We start from the raw sequence: 13,225 nt of genomic DNA, 5'->3' as shown, positions 1-13,225 counted from the left end.
CTTTAAGTTATCCTTGTCACCGAAAGACAGACATACATTTTCCAAAAACCTGTTTTTCGAACTCGGGGAGATGTTGAACGTAGGGATTCGTCAAAATCTCGACTTCGAATTTTTTTGATGAATACAATACTTTTCTATACTTCGTGTACGAGAAAGAAGTTAAGAACTTTGATAAATAAAATTTTATACACAATTTCAGCATCTAAAATATGAATGTATTTCCAATTTTGAGCTAAATCCCTGAACGCTTTGAACTTCTATCCGGGGCATTCGAAAGTATGTACACACGTTCATTAAAAAAATCCAAAGATTCATTAAAATAATTTTTATATATATGATATTGTGATTAATTTGTAGTTTTGTGACAAATTTTTGTTTCATTCAATTGGAAATAGACTTCTAAAACGCTTATTTGCTTCTCATTAATATTTTACGTAGTACAAAAGTCTCATGCAGAAGAAAATCTGAGCAGTTGTAAAGTTCAGGGCCTAGCGGAACAATCACTGTTTTATTTGTATGAGATGAATAATAATTATAATAAAGAATATGCGAGAAAGTTCTCGGGAGAACACTATCACAGATTTGAAAAAGAAATATTTCCTTGAAACACTAAAAAAGTATTTAGTTTAACCCTTTCCAGGGCCATGGGAAGTACGCTTCCAACCAAATGTATCAATCTTTGTATGAAATTATGTAGGTTGGCATAAGTTCTGACAAAAAATTTTAGAAAGACAGAAACTTAGAGGATCAGTTCTTTATCTTACACAAAATGATGTGTCTTGATTTGTTACTTAATTATTAATTAATCAAATTAAATTTATCTAATAAGTTAAATGAATCCCTTTCCTTATTCTAATTTCATGCCTAAAAATATTTTAACATAATATTACCAGAAAAAATGCCCCTTCAAAGGGTTAAATGAACCGTACTGTTTGCTTAACATTTTTTCCGCATTCTATTTTGAATTCTGAGTAAAAAGAAGTTTCATCTGAAAGCAATAATAGTTTTTATCTAGATAATTATATAATTAGATCTGGATCTAAATTTACATTTTGGATATAATTAGAAGAAAAAAACAGTTTGCATTACGTGGAAGAGAATTTAAAAAATTTAATGCTAAAAAATTCCATAAAATAAAAGTTCTGTTGCTTGTTGATTTAATTGAATAATTTTCTTTAAATATAATAACAAAAACGCTGGTATGAATTATTCACAACTTAAGTCTTTTATTTTTCTTGGATCTTTTATTTTTATTTAGATTATTATTATTTATTTTCACTTTTTCCTGTAATCTTATTAAAGACTTGCAAGGTAATAATGGAATAAAAACCTATTTAAATAATTTTGGAAACAAAATAGATTTAAATGCCAAAATCGTATACCATATTTCTTAATAACTCCAATTTTTTTCTTTAAATTCGATAACGGTATTAAAATATTTCAGGAAATTGAAATTAATTTTACAAATATAACAGTGAATACAGCGTAGTTAAGTAATCGCGAAAAGGGGAAAATAGAATAAAATATAATTTTATTGTCATTTTTAGTGTTGCCGAATTTAAAAGACTTGATAAAATTCGAATTTATAATATTAATTAAAACTTTTAATAATTGGTAGTTTTATTTTGCAAGAAGCTGAACAATACAAAATATTTGACACCGGAAATTTATTTTAACAGATACAATATTTGGTAAAAAAAATTCAAGCAAATTCACATGAACTTGAATTTTAGCCTTTTGATGTACAATTTTTTTTCTATAAACACTTGTTATCACTTATATCAAAAAGATGATAGATCATTTTAGATGGCATTATTTTCTTGACTAGTACAAAGCAAGAATATAAAATCGCCATCCTGATAAAACAAATGGAAACTTTGAAATCGTAATTTAGAAAGAAGCATAAAAATAAATTTTAAAAAATTCTGAAGCATGTCAAACCACTTTGATACTCAGACCAGCGGCGTAGCTAATGTCAGTGACGCCTGGGGAATGGTGTTATTGTTTTGCCCCTTCATGATATTTCTCGTAACATAAACACACGAATAGGACATTGTAGGACACACCTAAGGATGGAGGCCAAAGCATCCTTTGCCTATAGTCATTATTACAATGTATCCGAGAGCCAATGGTTTCCGAATTATTTCAAAACAAAACTTACGACCCATTGATTTTTTTGGAAGAATATAATGAAGGGGGAATTAAAATATCCTGATTAATAATCAAAATTAAACTTAGTTCTTAAATTTTTCAAGGAACATTTTATGTATTAACGTAAAAGTGGACAGAAATTAGTGGCGTTGGTTTGAAGCTCGATCTATAAAGTCTGTTCGATTAAAGGTACCAAAAATTGATTGATATATGATTTTTATCACAGAATTTTGATTTATTCGAAAAAAAAAAGAAATTTAATTCCAGTTTTCACCACGAACAGTAAATTTTGTCTAAACTCGCAATTAGCCAACGCAATTAATCGATAAGATTGCAAAAATTACAGATTCTACCACAGATTTTATTTTGAATTATTGATGCAGATGAGTCAGTAAGTTGGCATATGAAGTAATGCAAGAAATTGCAATAATTGGATAACATGATATCTCTAAAATTCAGCATTTCAACTTGATTTGACGGACTTCAGCGCTATCTGATTCTTCAAATTATATATGTTATCTATTTCCTCTTATAACTTGTGGTGAATAGCTTTGTATAAGCCAGTTAACAACTACGCTACCCGAGCAATTGCTTATGTATCGTGGTCATGTTACTGGACTGCGAACCACAAGGTCCCAGGTTCTATCCTCGCGCATCACAAACTCATGTTTTTTAGATGACACGATAATTAAAAATCACAAGGAATGAGATCCACGGAATGTGATGACCAAAAATAATGATCTATTTATCAATTCTCCTTTAAAAGAGTGTCTTAAAATCTCTTGAACACATTCTACAAAGCAAGCAAAATCTCAATGCTACATAAATAAATTATCTGCATACAGCGTAAAACGCTTGAATCATATGTATTAGCGATTCCAAAAGAAATTATATAAAAGAAAATGTTTCTTCTCTCATTTTTTTCGTTAATTGATTTGGTAAATTACATATACAGCGCCATATTGAAGTTTGTGGTGAAAATCAAAGGTTTTTTTTTGTTTTTTTTTTAATAATCCAAAAGATGGTAGTTGGGATCGTTTTATTTTCAGATTTGACTACCGAAATTTGTATTAGACATAAACTGAAAAATTGAATTCCAAGACCGTCATATTATCTTATAAATAAGTTATATAGGGTGTTCATTAATTATTGTCTGGGTTTCCGTACCTCATAACTTTCGAATAAAAAATATTACGCAAAAACCGATTACGTATTCGTAAATTACAACTCAAAGAATTTTATTAATGATATTAAAGTGTAAAGCTTGCACAATTTGCACTTTGTAGGCATTCAGCTGAAGGCGATTATGTATTCGTAAACAAATTTTGACTCGAATTGAGGATGATGAAAATTACCTTCGGAAATGGTTCTTCAGTGGCGAATACAGTTTTCATGTGTCAGAAAAAGTGATAAACATAACTGTAGAATATGGGGCTTGGAGAACCCGCACGATTATCAAAAGTCAAAATTTGTTCAGCGAATTTACGAATACATAATTGCCTTCAGCTGAATGCCTACAAAGTGCAAATTGTGCAAGCTTTACACTTTAATATCATTAACAAAATTCTTTGAGTTGTAATTTACGAATACGTAATCGGTTTTTGCGTAATATGTTTTATTCGAAAGTTATGAGGTACGGAAACCCCGACAATAATTAATGAACACCCTATATATGCCGGCGTCCTGGGGATAGGGATAGAGCATCTTGCACGAGATGTGGCGGTCCCGAGTTCGAGTCCTGGTTCGCGCGTGCTTGTGCTTCACCCTGTGCTTGATCTGTAAAGGTGTGTGATAGAGCCACCCTATAAAAAGGAGGTGTGCAAGCGAGTTTATGAGTGTCATCTTCATATGAGCTAGAAGTCAGGTTTCTGCTCTCGGGTGCTCGAGGGTCCTTACCCTCAGAAGCTACTGCACCCCTTTTCCGTGGTAACGCGAACACGACATCATCATCAACTAAGCTATATACTTTCTAAGCAAAAAAAAATCTGATTTTAAGAGTCAATTTGAAATTTTTAATTTATGCTTTTTAACTGAATAATATCGCTATTACTCAGAACATAAATGTCAGTCAATTGATTAAATACATTAAAATTTAATATCAAAAGGACAATTTGGTATTGAATTTCAGAAAAAAAACAATACAGAATTCAAAATATTTAATAATAACGAAATAGGAAAGACACTGCAAATAATAAAAAATAAAGTAATTTTAAAATCACACGTTTATTATTAGCCAAAAAAAAAAGTTGTTTGTTTTTTTTTCACCAGAAAGTAAAAAAAAAAATGTGGAGCAAAAGCAATAAGGAATATCTAAAAGATCTAAGTAATACGGGATATCATATGATAGATTCATTGATTCAATGAACATCCATTAAATCTTAAAATGTATTATAAATGTGATTAAAAATAAAGTTTTCTTAAAAACTATATATATATATATGAGTTACCTAGAGCTTTGGCTATTTAATTTTCGATATCTACGATTTTAATCTTATATTCTCAATTTGTGTTACTATGCGTTATTTTAAAAACACTGTTTGTACTTGTATCAATTTTTCTCCATTAAATTCTGATTCGGGTAAATTAAATTCTAATTCGGTAGTTTAAAGTACAATGCTTGGTGAATGCGGGAAACTGTCAGAATAAGTACATTGCTTTAAAAGTTGAAATATATTTTTTAATTATCTGGTTATAACTATTTTAGTAACAAAATAAATGTTCAAATAATGTAAAGGAAAAAAAATTCATGAAGATAGTATTAATTATTCTGTAATTGATTTCAAACTATAATAATAAAGATTTCTCATTGATTGCCATGTAAAAGCAAGCATCAATTATAGTTACCCGAAATTTTACAAGTACTCTTAAACAAATACGCTCTTATATTACTAACTGCATGCCATGGGTGAATATCGGTTACAAAACAGCCTATTAGAACGCAATTTACTGCGATTAATCGCTGGGATTCGGTTAGTTGACAAACACCGAATTTATGTTTTGAATGATTTTCTCCACCAATCAAAGCCAAATTTGGCAATGAACTATAATTGTAGCCATAAAATTACATACTGAATTTCATATATTCAAGGTATTGGGTTTATTGCTTAATCGTATTTGCATGTTTCTGAAATTGCATAGTTACAGGAAGCCCAAACCTAGATAGATTGAGTTACAAATTTTAATCATATCAAAAGATTTGATGCTAAGTCAATTCAAAAAATTTTATCTGTCTAGTTATCTAACTTTAGAAGTTATCTCATATATTATTGAGATCTGAAACGTGTAAATTATAATACTTCCTCTTTGTATACTTTCTGTACTAGAAAATAAAAATCGAAATTAGTCGGTTATATCTATTGTAACATTCCCCGTTTCCCAGTACTGACAAGACATTTACAGCCAGCTGTGCCGTCGCTGTTAGTTACTAAACTCCTCGAGATAGCCAGATGGTGGATCTTTTCACCTGGGTGGTCTCGCATCTGTTCATTAGCGACTACAATGAAAGACCACATGTGGAATTCCTCGTCCAAGAGGTATTGATAGTAGCTTCAAAGAGAAAGGAATGTCCAAACATCTGAATGTTAGATGTTTCTCTTTGTGAAAGGACCTTCCCACGACCCACTGGCGCCGCTGAGAGAGCATATTGCTGAACGCCGATTGGCCGAAAGAGAGCTCAAATGACCAATGTAAATTAAGAGGCGGAGATTGTAGCCGAAATAAAGTGCGGAGATTTTTTTTATTTTAGGAGGAGAGAAGAAATGAATTGCAGGCGGACTGTTGGACTACGCCCACGAGTTCGGTGTCAGAGAACCAATTGAGTTTCAAGAAAGCATTCGACTTCGACTGTTGTATCTCCTACTACAGGTGTAAATAACTATTTATTTAACCAATATTAGAACAAGTTGTTTTTTTGTATATATAGGGATGTAAAATAAAGAATTGTCTGGAAATTCTTCTTCGTTATTTGATCAGTCTAGATCAAGACATTACACTATTCTATAGTATAACAAAATAAATTTGCAAAAAAATAATGTAAAAATTAAAACTGTCGCTAAGACAGTGTCGAGCTTACTGTAAATTCTTTGTAACTATAAGCAAGACCTCTTATTCATTGCGACATAGAAGAGTTGAAAAAACAGAAACTAAGCTGACTAACTTCACACTTCTTTCACAAAATTCCTTTACGTTTCCATTAACAAACTTTTTCATCTAACAGCTTTTCGAAAGAGAACAAAAAGTGCTACCTCAAACAGAAAATGAAGTCATTTGGAAAAGACTTCCGTTCTGACATTTATAAATTTCATAAAGCTGAAGCTTCAAAACAAAAGACCGAAATGTTGCTCTTGTAATGGTCGCTTTGCAGTAACACTTCCGTTGAAAAGTTTCGTTTCCACTTCCTGTTTTCAAGGACTTTTAGCCGCTGTTTCTTTTAATGGAGTAGGAGACAGTTTTATAAACAACTGTAGCTTAGAAAATGGCTAAAATAGAAATTTTATGGTACTAAATACCTCACTGCTTACACTCTTTACTTAATTATCTTAGTGTCTGAAAGAACTAGAAGTTGTTTGAAAAAATGTCTTTAAAGTAAGATATAATTTCATGGCCAACTAACGCATCATGGTGTCAGAAGAATTTTATCGCGTTAACTTTTGAAACAGCAAATGGTTCTGTTTCTAAAGTTATTAAAATGCAACAAGTTATTTAAAAACAAATATAGTTTTTTTTTTGTATAAAACGAAAGATTTGATAACAGATAACAACAAACGATTTTTGTGATATCTATCGTCAGTTTGCAATAAAGTGATCAAATATATCTTTTTTTGTAGTCTGGAACTCGCAGAGAAATCATGGACTTTTCCTCATTCGGAATGAAACATTCTCGCATTTAAGAATCTTTTTTCTTGGTCTTTCCAATAAAATATTCGTTCTCTTGTGTAACTTTCTCTCTTTTGTACAAAATACTGTAATTTTAATTATTTATATGAAAGAAGGTGTTGTTAGCAATACTTTCAAATAATTCCAAATTCATTTCCTGTGTATCAAATGCTAAAAAGTGTACTCATATAACATATAACAGTGCTAAAAAGTGTACTCATCATAGAGTATCGGATATTTTAAGCACATTAGGATTTAAATAATAAACCATCAATTCATTCAAAAGTATATGGACTTTAAATTAAGATCATTTGACTTCAGAAAAACAAGACAATTTTTTCACCCACTTCGTACAATTATCTTCAATTGATTGAATCCATCAATTATCGTTTATTTCAAATATTTATTCCACAATGAAATGGAAGACATTTACGCCATATTAGCGAATTACCATTGTTGTGTAAAGTGGAGTTAAAAGTACAGAAAAATTTGGACATTCTATAAGAAAGTTAAACGAAATGACGAGAAACAATTATACTCATCTCAGGAGCTTGCATTTCACTTTCATGCATTTAGAATTTGCTGATCCTACTGAAGAACTTACCAGGGTTCACTTTCATTTCAACCTCCCTGTTCCCATTAATTAAAAAGGAAAATGCGTCAGAATACCTCAGACAATTGGCCTTGGAAGTCATTAATAAAATCCTTAAAAGTGACATTAAATTGTATACTGACGGCAGCAAAAGCGACAATTCTGCAGGTAGTGGCATCTATATTGTAACTCCTCAGTCTAGTTTTTCTCTATGTCAGCGAAATCCAGACTTCTGTTCCGTTTTTAGAAGCGAACTTCTAGCAACCGATGAGGGACTTAAGAAAATTTTACACGAAAATAATTATAAGAACCTTTGGATTCTTACTGATAGCCGCAGCTCAATGGAACACCTTAACAATTGGACCTATGCTGGAGATAAAGCAAGTTTGTCTATTCTTCAGAAGTTGAAGCTGATTTCACTTCAACATGATATTCATTTCCAGTGGATCCCATCTCATGTGGATCTACTTGGTAACGAAATAGCAGACAGGCTTGCAAAGAAAGAAAGCAGCCTAGCGACTTCCTCTTCTGCTGAGCTCACACACTTAGAACTATTCTCTCAGGCGAAACTCCTAAATAAGAAGAATTGGATGGTTCCCCCTACTCATGATTGGTATAGAGCCAATAAGCCGGGGCAGTCCTTAAATCTTCCTTGTGATAGAAAAACCAACACTTGCCTGTCGCGCCTTGCCAGTGGCCACCTTAAATGTCTTTTCTTTTCTCAGGGTGAAAAGTTTTACCCTCTTTGCCCGAAATGCTGCCAGCATCAGGCCTCTGCTGAACATATTCTGGATTGTCTAGGATTTCATTGGGGAGAAATTTATTCTTCTCCCTTTCTCGTTTTTGACTTTCTTCTTGTCAACGGATTTTTGGATTTGGTCTGACTAAGTCAGACCATGGAGATTAGCAACAACAACAGAATTTGCTGAACCTTACTGAAATCGAGACTTTAACATAATGTAAAATTAAGCTAAAACTGATTGTAGTAGTACCACTATAATTCGCTATATAAAAAGATTTTGTTTTATTAATAGTAGAAGGAAGGAAAAAAATTCTATGTGTCTAAAAATTGTTCATTTGCCCAATTAGCAATTCTTTGCTATTAGCATTCGATGGCTATGCTATGCAATGAAAACAAAATGTAATAAATCTAAATTCATTTTACTTCAACCCTTAAATAAAAAATGAATTAATAAAAAATTTTAAAGATGAAACAGAGCTTCTAAATACTAATTTTTTAGTAATAGCTCTTTTAAGTTCTGGGATGATATATTAAGTGGTTTGTAATTGCCAGATATACATTATAGGAATTACAAAATGTGCAGAAACGGGTGCTTTGCTAATAGAGGCAGATACGATTTACATAAAATTTTCAGCCCACTGGAAGGCATAATAGATATACCAATGAGAACCTCCAAGTTCAATGGTAGATTCTTGCTTCCCTTGTAGGCGTAATGCTGAGTGGTCCACTTACCCTCACTCCACTCATGGGTTGTATCTCCTAAGGAAGATGCTGTATCGTACCTATTGATGGCTTGGCCCCCCTCCCTCCTCAAAGAGAGCTGTCAGATCGATAGTCATGTAGTTTTTCGATCATTTTGGGTGGTCAATTTACCCACACTGCACTGATGGGTTGTATCTCCTAAGGAAGATGTTGTATCGTACCTTTTAAGGGCTTGCCCCCCAATCCCCCGTGAGAGCTGTCACATCGATAATCATGTAGTTTTTCTATCATTTTGGATGGTGGGATTATTTATTTGGAACTACGAACAGTTACTAATAAAATTACAATCCAGTAAAACCTCACCTTGATCAATATCCTTAAATAAATATTTTTTTCTAATAATTTTTAAAAAATTATGTTTAAATGTATAATATTACTATTTCTATTTTCCTTATCAACAATTAAAAGATTGTCCTAACTTTCCTATAGCCGATAATTTCAATGACTAGCCAAATGCTTTTGTGATAGCGTCATCCTAATTACAGGTCTCTGGGATTCACTATATGTCCATGACTACATTCGCAAACAATCTAACAGCCGCAATTCAAACACCTCTAACCATTCCCTGAGAATTACACGTTTCCCACAGTGATCATTCCGGACATGCAAATAACTACTTCCTACTGATTAGATGTCGCTTAGTTGTCGGATTGCCTAGAAGCAACGGCGGATAATTTGGTTTCGGACTGTAGCTGTGGGACACTCTTTGATAAGGGGAATATTGTTTAAATGTTATAATAAAATACTGCTCGGGCGATATTGATGCGCGTTTCAAGTTTTAAAGAGAATTATATTAAATTTTATATTATTAACTTCTACACTGCAAAACATATTTCTATTAAAGTCAGGATGTGATCAACGAGGGCGGTACTTTACATCCATATTGCATCTTAGTCCATGACTGATTTATTAGCATACATATATTATACAATATTGTATGATATTAAATAATATTCGCAATATTGTATAATATTGTTGAATATTGAATAAAATATTGAAATATCACATAATATTGGGCAATACTGTATAATATTGTTGAATATTGAATAAAATATTTAAATATCGAATAATATTGTACAATATTGTATAATATTGTTGAATATTGAATAAAATATTGAAATATCGCATAATATTGAGCAATACTGTATAATATTGTTGAACATTGAATAAAATACTTAAATATCTCATAATATTGTACAATATTGTATAATATTGTTGAATATTGAATAAAATATTGAAATGTCGCATAATATTGTACAATATTGTATAGTATTGTTGAATATTGAATAAAATATTGAAATATTGCATGATATCGTACAATATTGAGCAACATTCTCTGTTTCCTACATGGATTTTACATAATTTCTCCTTTATTAACATTTTTTAGATAAAAATAATGTTTCTTATGCACGTTATAATTATTATATATATATATAAAAAATTTTAACAACTTCAGTTTTCGTCTCAACTCCGAACGTTTTACTTTGTCTACTTTCACAAATATGTTGAGGCCATTCTGTTCGATTCCGTGCGTCAGTTATTCATATTCCTACACCCCTTGTCCATCTCAGAATTTAATAGGAATTTATTTCTTAGTTTTACTGCCGGAGAACGTCATAATCACAAAAATAAGACTTTCTAATTTCTTGTATACGAATTGTAAAGAAAGTATTATGATTGTCAAAAATTTCGGAAACGAGATTTTGACGAATCTACACGTTTTAGATCTTCCTACGTTGAAAAAACATAATTTTGGCTTTTGGTCTTTCTGTCAAAATCAATCTGTCTGAATGTGAACACAATAATTCAAAAGCACTTTGAGCTAGACGACTGAAACTTGGCATATGGAATTATAACAAAATATGTAGATTTCAGCCAAGTTTTGAATGAAATCCATTTAGAAAAGTTTGTCTGTCTAGCTATTAGGGTACAAGAGAACCCGATAACTCCGAAACGCAAAGAGCTAGGTGCATAAAATTTGATGCACAGTTTTAGCCGCTAAAATATTTATAACACAATTTGAATCACGTCCTTCAAACGGCTGATTATTTGTCATGCATCTTTCATATGCACGTAAATGCAATAAGCAGAATAGATAATCACAGATTTGGTGTCAAATTTGATAAGTATTTATAACTTAGATATTATACCTGTATACCAAATTTTATTTACCTAGCTCTTTGAGTTTTGTAGTTATCGCGTTTGATTTTACTCTAACAGTGATTTCGTTCAAAATTTGATGGAAATCTACAAATTTTGCATCAATTCTATATACCGAATTTCATCCGACTAGCTGAAAGTTTTTTTTTTTTTTTTTTTTGAATTATCATGTCCAGGATAATTAGACATAAAACCAAAAGTTTGTTTTTCGATTTCATGAAGGTCTGAAGCGTGGAGATACTTCAAAATCTTGAGTTCGATTTTTTTTTTTTTAAATTACAACACTTCCTATATATTTCGTGTACAAGAAAATAAAAAGAGCGAAAAAATAACTATATGTTGTATAGTTTGCAAAGATTCATAATTTTTACTGTATGAAATGAATCCAATACAATGTACTGTGCAGAGTTTATTTCAATTAACAAGAAACTGCTTCAGATAACATATTTGCGTTTGGCACAGGAAATTCGCAGAAGATGATAGTACATTAAAAAAGGGCGAATCAGATATCCCCCATTGACGAACACTAAACTGAGTGAAATAAATAAGGTAAAAAAAAACCGAACATACAATTTTTCAACTTGACAATCCCGTGGTTACTTGAGGAACCAAGTGCCTTAAATCATTTCTTTCAGAATCTACATAAATCTGGAAAATTCTGAGCTAGAAATTGAAAAAGGTCTGAGTGAATTCAAAGTATGAAACAGTGATCACAAAAGTTTGAAGAATACATTTAAATACGTATTTCTCGTTGATTTCTTTAGTTATTGTATCCGTTTTAAGGATTGTTGCCTTTTGACACTATAGTAACAACATGCTATTAAATTTGACATCACAGTGTGCAACAATAATTAATACGCTTTTTATTGTGATTAATGTGATATATTAATTACAACAGTCTTACAAAAAGCATACAGCAGGTAATAGAATATTATGAATAAGCAATTACAAAGAGATGAAATAATCAATTATATAGTTTACATTTTTCTAATATACGTAATTTATCACTGTTTCTTTGATAGCCTAGTTTTCATAATATATTCCTTTATTGCATTTTCTACAATTGCCTCTATTTACTGTAATTTTGATTAAAATTCAAGTCATTTGTAATATATAATTATGCAAAGTTGTTAAATCCAGAAAAAGAAAACAATTTCGCAATCAGTAATGGATTTCAAATGCAGACGATTTGAAACTACAATAGTTCTACGCAAAAATTCAAATAATATTTATTTATTTTGAATCATAATACAGCGTTATAACTAAGAGACTTACATGATCTGAAAGGGAAATCCTTTTAAATCACTTTACTTAACTATTCATCAATCGAATATATTAATTAAAAACTAAATCGATTTTAGACGGTCTTTAAAAAAACTGAAAGTGTGATGGTTCTTTTTAATCAATTTATGATGAAATAACTGATTTTAGAAAATAACATAATAAAATCCAGTTGAGATAATTATTTCTTAAGTAGCTTTCAATCACAAATCACTATTGAAACTAATATATCTTTCTTTTATTAATCATGGTATTTGCTTATGAAAATAATTCAGTTCTGCTGTTTAAAATATGTATAATGAACATAAAATGTATTGAAATTCAGAAGTTATAATGGTTTTTTTGCGCAGTTTAATGGAGATGAATATATCAAGCACTCCTTTATATTCTAAACAATTTCATCATATCTCTACTTAAAATCTTTCTAAGAGAGGAAAAAGAACCTTCGTAAAGAAAGAAAAAATATTCTACTGGAACTCTGATAAAAAGTCCTTATACAAACGGTAGGCCAGTCACACAAAAAAAAGCATTCATATTATACAATATGGAGGCAGAAACTAAAAGGCTTACCACTTGAGTGGCCTTAAGCTCCTCAATCCTAAGATCATTAGTTTTCAGGTATCTTAGAAAACTGTAACGCCAGAGTTTCTCTTTCAAACATA

The sequence above is a fragment of the Argiope bruennichi genome, chromosome 6, assembly GCF_947563725.1.
Source record: "Argiope bruennichi chromosome 6, qqArgBrue1.1, whole genome shotgun sequence".
In the NCBI taxonomy this organism is placed as follows: domain Eukaryota; kingdom Metazoa; phylum Arthropoda; class Arachnida; order Araneae; family Araneidae; genus Argiope; species Argiope bruennichi.
The sequence above is the reverse complement of the archived record's forward strand: the minus strand, read 5'-3'. Positions refer to the sequence as shown.